At 45.3% G+C, this 13,009-nt stretch overlaps 1 protein-coding gene and 1 pseudogene across 6 annotated transcripts in view; both read right to left on the bottom strand.

The window, feature by feature from the left end:
* The window catches only part of LOC102266692 (neurotrimin), a 965,779-nt gene that overhangs the window by 946,482 nt on the left and 6,288 nt on the right, over positions 1-13,009 (bottom strand). The gene's annotated exons all lie outside the window — the stretch shown is intronic.
* On the bottom strand, positions 3,965-4,079 carry LOC138986283 (U6atac minor spliceosomal RNA; annotated as a pseudogene).

Consider the following 13,009-nt stretch of genomic DNA (forward strand, 5'->3'; position numbering starts at 1 on the left):
AATTCGGTCTCCCTGCAGCTGGCCCCTCGTTCTGTTGTGGGATTGTGGGTTCGGGGGGTGGACCATAGTAGGTGCTCAATTAGCTCAACTGAGAAGAGGGAATTCCTGGCACGTGGGCCACTTTGAACCACCATCTGTTTTTCTATTTCTCTTTCTTTCCCAAATGTGGATTTTATATATAATCCAATGAGCCAGAAAGAGAAGCCATCTCTTTTCTCCCCACTGCCAAACTACATACCTCCCCATTAAAAAGAAGAGAAGCCAAGAAAACTTTTACCTTTTAGACTCTTAATTCTGATCTGGCCATTTTCCTGAGGTCTAAGATGTATGGACAAGAGGCAGGTGTCTGATGAACATCGCACAAAACCAAGATGCCCCCTTCAATGTGAATTTCAGATCAACAGCAAATAAGTTTTAATATAAGTATGTGCTATGCATAATTAAAAGTTAGGCATCGCTTATCTGGAAATAAGTGGAGTGTCCTGGATTTTTATCTACTAAGGCTGGCAACCCAAAAGGAAATTCTTATTAGTTTACATATTCCTATTGACTTGCCTGGTGGCTCAGATGGTAAAGAATCCTCCTGCAATGCAGGAGACCTGGGTTCAATCCCCTGGTCAGGAAGATCTCCTAGAGAAGTGAGTGGTTACGCACTCCAGTATTCTTGCCTGGAGAATCCCCATGGACAGAGGAGCCTGACGGGTTACAGTCCATGGGTTGCAAAGAGTCAGACACAACTGAGTGACTAACATTCATTCACTCACTATAGCTTTCGTACCGCCAAGTCTGCTTTGTCTGCAGGTTCTTTCCTAAGGTGGGAATATTCCAGAGAAACTGAGACCCTTCCCCTGAGGCCCCAGCAGGCCCCAGGGGAGTCCTTCCTTCCTATCAGAGTTCCTCACCTGTGCTGCACGACTGCCTGACGTCAGAGGTTCTCAACATTTAGGGTGACTCACCCATCTGAGGGGCTTCTCTAGACACAGGTAGCTGCCTTTTCAGAAAGCCCCAGACTTTCTGATTCAGGGACCAAGATTGGACCAGACATAATAGATGCCTGGGCTACAAGGCTGACTCCTAACAAGGAAACTGCCAAGAGGGATACTCTGTGGGTAGAATTGGTGAATCTGAGCAGATCTCAAAAACCCTTTGTTCTTCTTTTCCAGCCTTTTAAACTCTGTTCCTGGCTGTCTTCTGTCTGCCCCTCTCAACATTGGCACAAGTGTGTGCAGGCTTCACGGTGTTGACCTCTCCGTAAGGACATCCCTGGGCTGAGAGCTTTGCAGGGTCACTGCGATGTGGAAAGGCGTCAGCTCCCAGATCAGTGTGCAGGGTCAGTTTCCAGGGTCAGTTTCCAAGTCAGTGTGCAGGGTCAGTGTCTGGGTCAGTGGGGCTGGAGGGCAGCACGAGAAAGTCTCTGAGAGACAGAGCAGGACCCAGGCTGGGCAGAGGGGGAAGGGCTGCCTGTGCCAAGTTAAGGAACTTGGGCTTTATCTTGAGAGCTGCAGGCAGTTCATGGAGATTTTCAGTAAAGCACTCAAATGGCTAAATTTGTTTTTGTAGCAAGATAATCAGTAATGGGCAAGATGGAGGGATGCAGACTGGTATAGGAGACCCGTTCAGTGGCAACAGTAGTCCTGTGAACAATGACGGCAGCCTGAGCTGGCACTGGAGACAAAGGGATGGTCAGAAACAGAATGGAAGCCAGTGGTGAGAGATTGTGGGGGAGGAGGGGAGGGGCGTGCACATGCTGTCATGGGGAGAAACAGCCACATGTTCCTTCTGAACACGTGCACTGTTCAGAAACCTCCTAGGGTCCCTGGCTTTACTTTTTCAGTATGAATGGAGAGACGAATTTCAGAAAATAATCCACATAAACATGAAAACTACATTTCAACAAAGTTTAAATATCCCATTTACAGTTGAGGTAAATAAAGCCTTTAGGGAAAAAACAAAACAAAACAAAAACCCTCAGTTTCTAAAGGCAGAGTTAACAATGGAACTGCGATGAGAAAAGAAATTTTTGATTGGTGTGGAGATCAAGAAATATATTTTACATGGATAGGCTCTGCAAACTGTAAACGCAAAACTCTATCTCAGTAATTCCTTACAGAGTTCATGTGAGAACTGAGTTGGAGATGAGTTTTGACAGCATTTGGGAGAAAGTCGTGTATCTCCTCAACGATGGGGAAAGAGATGGAAAAGACGGTGAGAGTAGATCATATCGTATCTTACAAATCCGGAGAAAAGAGGATCAAAGCTAACATTTCACAGTAACATAAATGGAGCATGACATTTAAAAATTATGAATCACTATACTGTACACCTGTAACATATAATATTGTACTTCAACAATGCTTCAGTAAAAACAATAATAATAACAATAATTTTAAAATCCAGAGAAAAAAGAATGCCATGAGGAAAGGCGTGATTAATACTATGTGGAATCCCTCTGATTCTCTAGCCAGTTCTCTCCATCATTATTCACACAACTATTTTCAGTCCTGTTTTCTGGGGAAAAAAATAGCCAGCCTATACAGTTATAGGCATACACAGGAAATTTATATTCACGAGTGTGTGCACATAAACCTACCATGGATTACACTCAGAGAAAATATAAGCTATCAGATGCAAACTTCTTCAACTTCCTGTCACTAAGTTTCAAAGTTTACCTGCATCCATACAGTACCACGGACTGCTAATCAGCTCTCGTTTTTCCATTTGTCTTTATTGTGGCAAAATACACATAAAATTTACCATTTCAACCACTTTCAAGTGTATGATTCTGTGGCATTAAGAACCTTCATGATGTTGTACAATCATAACCCCCATCTGTGTCCCCAGATCTCTCATCTTCCTAACAGAATCTCTGTACCCATGAAATAATAAACTCCCATTCCCACTCCTGGTAACTTCGATTCTACTTTTTGCCTATGAATTTCCTGTTCTAAGTACCTTATATAAGTTGCATCATACAATATTTGTCCTTTTGTGTCTGACATTTCACTTGGCATAATGTCTTCAAGGTTTTTCCATGTTGTCCAGGGGTCCCCAACCCTTTTAGCACCAGGAAGAAAGTGTTTGTTGAAAAGCAATTTTTCCACAGACCAGTTCGGGGTGGGGCATGGTATGAGGTTGATTCAACAGCATTACATTTATTGTGCACTTTATTTCCATTTCAGCTCCACCTCAGATCATCAGGCATTAGATCCCAGAGGCTGGGGACCCATGTTGTAGCCTGTGTCAGAATGTCACTCACTCATTTCCATAAGGCTGGATGACATCTCATTGTATGTACAGACCACACGTTGCTTATCCATCCCTCCCTGGAAAGGCACTTGGGTTTCTTCCGCTTTTGGTTAATGTGAATAATGCTGCTGTGAACATTGGCGTGCAAATATCTGTTTGAGTGTCTTCTTTCAAATTTTGGGGGTATATACGCCTAGAAGTGAAACTGCTGGATCATATGGTAATTCCATTTTTAATTTTTTGAGGAACCGAGATTTTTTGATTTTCCGCGGTGACTGACCACTTTACCTTCCCACCAGCAGTGCTGCTGCTGCTCCTGCTGCTGCGAAGTCCCTTCAGTTGTGTCCAACTCTGTGTGACCCCATAGACGGCAGCCCACCAGGCTCCCCCATCCCTGAGATTCTCCAGGCAAGAACACTGGAGTGGGTTGCCATTTCCTTCTCCAATGCATGAAAGTGAAAAGTGAAAGTGAAGTCGCTCAGTCGTGCCAGACTCTTAGCGACCCCATGGACTGCAGCCTACCCGGCTCCTCCATCCATGGGATTTTCCAGGCAAGAGTACTGGAGTGGGGTGCCATTGCCTTCTCCCACCAGCAGTGCACAAGTTTCCAATTCAGTTTCTCTATATTGTCACCATTTTTAAAAAATAAAAACCATCCTCATAGGTATTAAGTAGTATCAATTATGGTATTTGCATTTCCCTAAGGACCAGAGATGTTGCAAACCCATGGTTAGTTGCCGCAGAGTAAGTGGTAAGGCCTTAATCATGCACTTGTATGGGGGCCCCTCCGGTCCTTGTCAAGGGATGTTTAAACTCCTCCTTTCATAAGACATGAATTGGCTCCTAATATTCACCCTCCCCTTCTTCCATGGTCACAGGCCCATGAGTTTGCCTGGGCATGTGGTCCTCCAGAGTGGATGGTACCTTGCCCACACTGCCTTGCATCTCAGTGTGCCCGAGTGACTAAGCTCTGGCCCAGGGCTTGTGAGGAAGGACATTCTGTGATGGCCTCAAGGGAGGGAGCATCCTTGGGAGACGGTCCATGTGTGCATTCTGCCCCTTATTCTTTCTCCTCTTCCATCCCATGGCCTGGCACAAGGATGCTGCCCTCTTAGACCTTGTACACTGGATCCAAACCATGGGAAGGGTGGGGTCCCTGAGTGTCCCTGAGGCTGGGAACACTGCACCAGCCAGGTACACAGAGGGGTGGTTTTGTAGCCAGAGAGATAGACTTCTATCTTCTTTAAACCACTTTCACTGTGTGGTTGTCATTTCTGTCTGAACCCAAAGGTCATGGATATTTTCAAATATGTGGTTCCTTCCTTACTTTTAATAGTAATGATGCTGTTTTTTTCCTTCTCTGCAAGTCCCATTTTTCTTCCTATGCTCAAGATTTGCCCACCCAGCCCCACTTTCCTCCAGGGCCCTCACCTGGGTATCCACCTCCTATCTCCCCTCCACCCTCCCTTTACCAGCCCCGCCCACCAGCATTCAAATCTGTTTTCCAAAAGCAACAAACTTCTCTCCAACTACAACTCCCATGGGTGTCACAACTTTATCTCCCTTAAAAAAAAAAAAAAAAAAAACTTAAATAATCATCCACATGTTTTGTTCTTATCCCACTTGATCCCTACACTATGTCTTCACCCCCAAAGACTGTTTTCCCAAGAGAATAGAAGATATTCTTGCCTCTAAGTCTGATCTTAGTTGATCCTCAGCAATATTGATGTGGTGGCTAAGGCTCCTGCCTGCCCCAAACACACATCCTCTAACCTCAATGTCATCACACTCTCCTGGTTTTTCTCTCATGCTCTGGCCCCTACTTGTCATTTTTTTCCCCAAGATCTCTTTCCTTCCTGATCCTTAAATCCTGGTTGTCTGCCCCATTTCTCATCATCTCCCTTCCTGGGTAATCCATTGTGTCTGTGTCAAAGACCCTCTTTGTTCAAGCTCAAGTATCTTCCAGAGTTCCAGATTCATCCAGCTAACTTCATATCAGAGAGCTCTGTGTACAGCAATAAAACCATCGAGACCCAAATTGCTTTCATCACACCCTCCCTAAAACCTGCCTGTGTCCTATTTACCCAGATATGAGAAGTCCTCTCCAATTTTGCTTTCTCGTGCATCATTGTTTTTTCTCTCCATCTCCAGGTCCTATCCTTTAAGTCAGCAGAGTCCCCACATTTTTGGCACTGACACTGGTTTTGTGGAAGACAAGTTTCCCATAGATGGGGGACAGTATATTTCAGGCAGCAATGTGAGCTATGGAGAGCAATGGGGAACTGAAGATGAAGCTTTGCTGTCTCTCCCATCACTCACCTCCTGCTGTGTGGCCAGTTCCTGACCAGCCATGGACCTTGGACAGGTAGCTGTCAGTGGCCTTGGGGGTTGGGGACCCCTGCTCTAAGTCCATGACGCTTGAATACCCACATCTCCTTGTCTCTGTCAGTCTCACCTGGTTAACTCATGCCTGCTTGGTTGCCACATCCTCTAGTCTTTTAATTCATTCCCACACTGCAACTGGAGTAACATTTTAACATTTTTAAGTAACCTAAATAATGTTATTTATCAATTAACACTGCAAGCTTAATCATGCTGCTCTCTGGCACACAACCCTTTCTTCCCTCAGAATAAAATCTTTAACAAGAACCATAAAGACACTCAAGGTGTGACTTGTGACTACTTCTCTAACTGCACCCCTTGTCTTTCTACCTACAAGCTGCCTCCACCCCCGCTCTATCCCAGGAAACTACACCAACACACTCAGTCTAGCCAGATTGGTACCGGATTCCTAAATTCCTAGCATACTCTCCTATTTCTAGGATTTGGCATATGCTGATTCCTTTGCTTGTAATACTTCTATCTGCTCTTACTTGGTTGAATCTAGTAACATTTGTGTCTCAGCTTAACATCTCTTCCTTCTAGAAGAGTTCTCTGACCTGAAAAATCTCGATGTGGCAATGGCAAACAAGACTTGCTTTCATGCCAACACTTACCATGTTGTCTTGAATTGTTTTTCTTGACTGAATGTGAGAACTAGGACTTATTGTTTATGGCTAGCACACAGTGGGGTCTGAGTAAATCACTCTGGAGTAGTTGAACTAAAAATGTAAGTAAGAACTCCGCTATACTCTTGAATCTATGATTTTGCTGTTTTTTAATCATTCACCTTGGCGATGTGGACACGAAAGTTTATATCACTTGGAAACGACAGGAAACTAACGGTGACAGCTCATCAGAATACAAAAATAGCCTCAGTGGATTTAAATAATGGACCCACATGCAATGAAATTTCAAACACATAAAAGCAAGGATGGGAGAGGTCGTGAATAACAGCAATTTAGACAGGGGAATGAGTGCAACTTCAATGAGCAATAGAGTGGAATATCTGAACAAGAAAAGAAATGAGTGTAATAATAAAGTGGTCTGATGTATAAAGTCCAAAGTGTAGTAGGCAATAACCCACTCCCCACTTTGCCAATCAAACTACAGCAGGAACAATCTGCTAATGTCTTTTAGTGACTCATCATCAAACTGGAACATTCTTAGAAGATAGCGATCACAATGATTAGTGGTTTAGAAGTTACACATGATAATGGTGATAAGGAACTAAGAATGTCAAGATAAGATAACTAGGGTCCATCACAGTCTTCTCTAGAAGGAAACTGGATCGCACAATATTACTGGTACTTTGAGTGGCTCTAACTCAAGTACGTCAAGGCTGTATATTGTCACCCTGCTTATTTAACTTCTATGCTGAGTACATCATGAGAAGTGCTGGGCTGGAAGAAGCACAAGCTGGAATCAAGATTGCTGGGAGAAATATCAATAACCTCAGATATGCAGATGACAACAGCCTTATGGCAGAAAATGAAGAGGAACTAAAAAGCCTCTTGATGAAAGTGAAAGAGGAGAGTGAAAAAGTTGGCTTAAAGTTCAACATTCAGAAAACTAAGATCATGTCATCTGGTCCCATCACTTCATGGGAAATAGATGGGGAAACAGTGTCAGACTTTATTTTTGGGGGCTCCAAAATCACTGTAGATGGTGACTGCAGCCATGAAATTAAAAGATGCTTACTCCTTGGAAGGAAAGTGATGACCAACCTAGATAGTATATTGAAAAGCAGAGATATGACTTTGCCAACAAAGGTCCGTCTAGTGAAGGCTATGGTTTTTCCAGTGGTCATGTATGGATGTGAGCGTTGGACTGTGAGTGCCGAAGAATTGATGCTTTTGAACTGTGGTGTTGGAGAAGACTCTTGAGAGTCCCTTGGACTGCAAGGAGACCCGACCAGTCCATTCTGAAGGAGATCAGCCCTGGGATTTCTTTGGAAGGAATGATGCTGAAGCTGAAACTCCAATACTTTGGCCACCTCATGCGAAGAGTTGACTCATTGGAAAAGACTCTGATGCTGGGAGGAACTGGGGGCAGGAGGAAAAGGGGATGACAGAGGATGAGATGGCTGGATGGCATCACCGACTTGATGGACATGAGTTTGAGTAAACTCCGGGAGTTGGTGATGGACAGAAAGGCCTGGCATGCTGCGATTCATGGGGTTGCAAAGAGTCGGACACGACTGAGCGACTGAACTGAACTGAACTGGCATAAGTCAGAAAGAGGCACATTTTTGCTCCATGTAGATTTACTAGGATTGTATTCAGCTACAAGTAATGGAATCCTAATTATATGGAAATATTTTCCATAAATAATAAGTGTGGAAATACATATTGCACAGCTGGCATGACTGCTATGTTCTCTTGAACTTGGGGTCCTTCTGTTAGACGGAGCCATGTGAAATTGTTTCTATCCAACTATCTTTGATTTACTCAAACAGCAAATTCATTTAGTTCAACCTAAGAGCTTCCTGTTTTGCCATTCTGGTTGTAAGTGTTTTTTTAATTTTTTTTTTTTTTGCCTTTCTGTTTGCAGGTTGGTTCCTGGGCCCCCAGATAGTATGCCAGTCTCTCAGTCAAGAAAAGCTGTGGGAGTGGTAGGGTTCACAAAGCACAGGCTTCTTGAGTGCAGTCCTCAAACTGCCACCCGGGAAACTTCCGCCTGCTTTCCATTGGCCTGACTCACATGGCATGACTCCTCGGCTCTAAGCAAATCTCAGAGGTGCGTATTATAAACAAGCATACTGCTGTCCTGAACAAATTTAGAACACTGTGTATAAAGAGAAAGGGTAGAATTTATACTGAGCAGTACTTTCTTGCAGAGTTTATCTACTCTGAAACGGGGGCTGGTGTCAGTTATTCTCAGCTGTATCTGCACTGAAAGTCCTAAGTGTTTCAAAGTAGAGATGACCTCACCCCATTCTGATCCATATACTGAGATTTTTTTGTGAGTTGAACCTGGGCGTCTAACAATCTCCACAGGTGATTCGGATAGACAGCCAGAACCAGGACCACAACTCAGACAGCATCTGCTCTCTGGGGGTCCTGGAGCTGGACCCAGGAATTAGTCAACATTATTCAGGTGGGAGACCAGGCAAATTCCAAAGTACCTCCCACAACTCTAGAAAGTCTGTGAAAAGTTTCCAGACTTGGTGATTAAACTATTTTAGCCTTGGACAAGGCTTCAGCAGTGCCAGAAAGTGATGAAAAAGTGGTGATAAGGCATTCAAATCCTTCTGTTAAGAAGTTTTGAGGAAGGAAAGAGAAATATAGAATGATTATTATTGTTTTCAGAATTGACAAAATGGCTTATTGAACTACAGATGTCTTTGCATCACCAATTGCACTGAGAAAAAAGGCTGTCAATTAATCTTGCTGTGCCTGGGTCAGGTCTCCTCTGGCTGTTTAGAAGACAGTCAAATGCCCCCGGGGTAGGGAGTGGCGAAGGAGGAGGCAGAGTAGGTTTGAAGAAGTGGGTAAGAAGCACTTACCTCTTCACCTTCTCTAGATAAAGAAAACCCACCAGTCACTCTCCTCTTGTCTTAGGTCTGAGTTTCCCTTGCCCTCTGATGCCACCTCAGAGAGCAGCCCTCTCTTCCAGGCTTCTGACCAGCTGACCTCTAGAGGGACCAATTTCTGCTCTTGGGTGAGTTTAGCCAGGAAGAATGAGAGCTCATTTCCGCTACCTGTGTACCTATAACATCTGGTTTATGGCTGGTGATCGCCAGCAGGGGTGACTGATGTGTGTAGTTTCATATTCAGAGTCTCAAAGAGGTCTTGTCAGAGGAGGAGATGAGTTGAATCTGATAAACAGACTTCAGAAAAGGGTAAGTTCCAAGGTCAGGTTGTTGTGTGAACAGTATGACACAGTCATTGGAGAAGGAAGGGGTAATTATAGCTCACCCGGATTCTACAGGGTTCTCTGGCTCCTGATAAACCTAAGGGCACTTCTCTGTCTCTTTCTCTCCCCCTTCTGTTTTATCCATAAACACTGATCAGCTGTGTGCCAGGTACTAGGCTAGGTGCGCTGGCACACAGGCAGTCCCAGACCTCCAGGGGCTCACTGTCCACTGACAGAGACAGGTGTCAGCAGGGAACCACACAACTCGCAATAGATGCAAAGACCAAAGGAAGCACCAGAGCCGTGGGGGGCAGAAAAGGAGGCAGTATGAGCTTCGGAGAGACGCTGAGCTGGGAGTTCTGTCTTGAATCATAGCAAGTTTTTGCCAGGTGGACAGGACAGCCATCAGTAGAGGGAGCAGGCACACACTTACCAGGAGGAAGCTGCAGCAAAGCCCTAGGAATTCAGGGAACCAGAGGACAAAGGGTTTGGAGAGAGGCTGGCACCCCCGGCTCATGCCTTTTCAGAGAGCAGAGATTTCATTTTATCTGGATTTAGAATCAGGTGAGGCTACATTCTATAATACTCAAAGCACACGGGGAAGAGATTTACCTTAAGAAGAAAACAGCATAACCAGAATAATTTTAGGAAAGGGCCATCGGCATGCTTTCTATGAATGATGATACAGAAAACAGGAGAAAAGCTTGGAATATTTAACTTAGGGAGAAGGGGAGGGAATCGTGTTTTCAAATATTTGAAGAAAAGTCATGTCGAAGAAAAACCAGTCTCGTCCTATGGGTAGTAGTATTAGCAGCACTCGTAATACTATAGGTGATATTTATTGAGAGCTTATTGTGTGCCAGGCAGTGTTCTGAGCACTTTCTCTGCAGTAACTTATGTAATCCTTACACCAGCCTTAAACCTAAGTCTCAGAATTAGCTCTGTTTTGTACAAGAGGGAACTGAATTGCCCTCAGAGGTTGATTAAATCGCCAAAAGTTTCAGCCTAGAAAGTGGCAGAGCCAAAGCTTGGGCCCAGACCATCCAAAGACTATGCTGTGTTTCCTCTCCAGATCGAGAACAAGGGGCTGGAATCAATAAGAGGACAGATTCTTCTCCTTTGTCTCCCTGTCTTCCTGATCAGTCAGATGCAGTAGCTCTGGAGAGAGGCAAGTTCCCTACACTGGAGATAGAAGTGAGGAGACCACTGCAGCTGCACCACTGGGATGTTAGAGCTCCAACAGAGGGATTGAAATAAACCATCATGAAAGTCTCTCTGGGCCTGAGCTGGTTGTGACTCTGCCTGGCTGACACAGCAGTGGAAACACTTCGTGAGTTACCCAGGGACTATACTTGGCACAAATCCGCACGGTAGCTCTGCTCCCCCTGTGCTGTCTGCTCCTGCTGACTCCATCAAAACAGGCATGCTTTCCCTCCTGCCTGTGCTGCAGGGTCTGACCTGGCTGGGAGGCAAGAGCCAGCCTCCCTCAGCCTAACACAGTAGCTGCCAAACTGCCATTGGGGTTCTGAGCACGGAGCCTTTGTTGCCAGTGAGGAGAGAGATGGAAGCAGCAGGCTGGGTAGCCGGTTCCTGGGGAGTGAGCGGGAGTGGAGGCCAGGAGAGAGAGATGGAAATCTTCACACTTATGAATGGAGCTTCTGCCAAGACCCACCATCACTTAGCTCGCGCTAAATCAGGCTCCAACACATCCATTCTTGACCCACATTCACACATTCCAAGGCTCCGGAATTTCTCCTATGGGATCGATCATTCTCATTCCTGAGTCCCCCTACCTGAAATGCTGTGGCTCGTTTGTCCTTCCCTCCCACCTGAAGGATGCCTTCTAGACGAGAAACACAGGCACGTGTGGATACGTGATAGTGTGTATGATACAGTGTGCACTGTTTGTGTGCACACACACCATCACATGTTCCGACTGTGGTCGCCCGTCTGTGGCTGTTTATATTCTTAGTTTCCTGCAAACAGACACTGCTTCTGAATGTTTTCTCCTAGCACCACTACCTTTCAAGTACTAGACTCAGAAAGGCTATTTGCAGAATTGCAAAATGTGGGACGTGAAACTGGAAAATCTTTGAGTCTAACCGCTTAATTTTAGAGATGAAGTGACAGAGGCTCCTAGAAGGGATGTGCCTTATCCCAGGTTGGAGAAAGTTTTCTGATAACCAAAGAGGTATGGCTTTCAAACCTGGCCATAGGTTGGAACCTCTTAGAGAGCACAGGAAAATATCAGAACATCTCACAAAGAGATGCTGATGTAAGCGTTCTGGGATGGGGTCCAAGCATTGGCATTTTTATAAAGCTCCTCAGGTGATTCCATGGTAGAACAAATTTGAGGACCATTGGCTTAGAAAATGGGAGTATTGCAAACAAAGGCACATTGCACCTGTCTCATGAGGACCTCCTAACAGTAGAGGCAGATTGCTCCAGGTTGCTTGACTTGAAGAATCGTGGATCCATGAGAAAGGTACTTACCTGTACTTCTACAGGGGAAATGCTAAGAAGAGTCACCAGCACTATGGAAATGCAGACAGAAGCAGCCAGGTGAGTAACCCCCCTAAAGTGTTCAGAGGGCAACCACAACACACACTGTGAGCAGAAGGGAAGCTCGATTCTCTTTGGGTGCATACAGCTGAAAACACAAGCTGACGACTGAAAAAAGGCTATGTCCCAACCACAGTTATAGCATCAGAGAGCAAATGAATGATGACGCTTGTCTGTCATTCTAGGAACCCTAAATCAGGGTGTGATGAGTGGGTAGCAAAGAAGGAAATGGCCACCCACTCCCGTATTCTGGCCTGGAAATTCCCATGAACAGAAAAGACTGGTGGGCTCAGTGAATGACTGAGCACACGAGTAGGTAGCAAAGAAAGGGTTCTCAGAAAGGAGGTCATCTTAAGTCCACCCTAAAATAGGAAACCCTCAGGGTCCCATGAACTGAACTTGCCTCACCCTGATCAGTTGCCTCAGCAAACCCCACTGTGCCTGCGTAAGCACCCCCACCCCTTGCTGTCTTTGGCCATCCAGTTCTCTGCAGAAGGCAGGGTATGAAGGCATTGGACAGGCCACTGGCAAGGGTGGCAGTGGTGCCAAGAACCAACCAATAACTTGAATGACAATGACAAGAGCCAATGGTCACCAAGCCAGCACCTCACAGCAGCTTTTGCTGCCACGTGCCAAGGGAGGGAGAATCACACACCCTGAGCCCTTCTGGCCAGGAGTCACAATGGAGCAACAGAGGTAGCACCTCTGACGTGATGAACCCAGAGCCTGGCTGCGCTTGCTCTCCCACGCTCCCTATCTAAAAACAAGCCTCCAGGATTGGTGTGCTCTTGCCACCCATCGTAATATGCACAGGCAACTGTGCAAAAGACTATGCCACCCAGCACCCCTCCACCCCTACTTCTGATATTCCTGCTGGTTCTTCCCAACGTGATTAAAAAGGATGACAAATCAAATCAAATCTGGGGATTGTACTCTAGTTGGTTTGGTCACTGATATATTCCCA

This window comes from Bos mutus, chromosome 29 (assembly GCF_027580195.1).
Source record: "Bos mutus isolate GX-2022 chromosome 29, NWIPB_WYAK_1.1, whole genome shotgun sequence".
Classification (NCBI taxonomy): Eukaryota; Metazoa; Chordata; class Mammalia; order Artiodactyla; family Bovidae; genus Bos; species Bos mutus.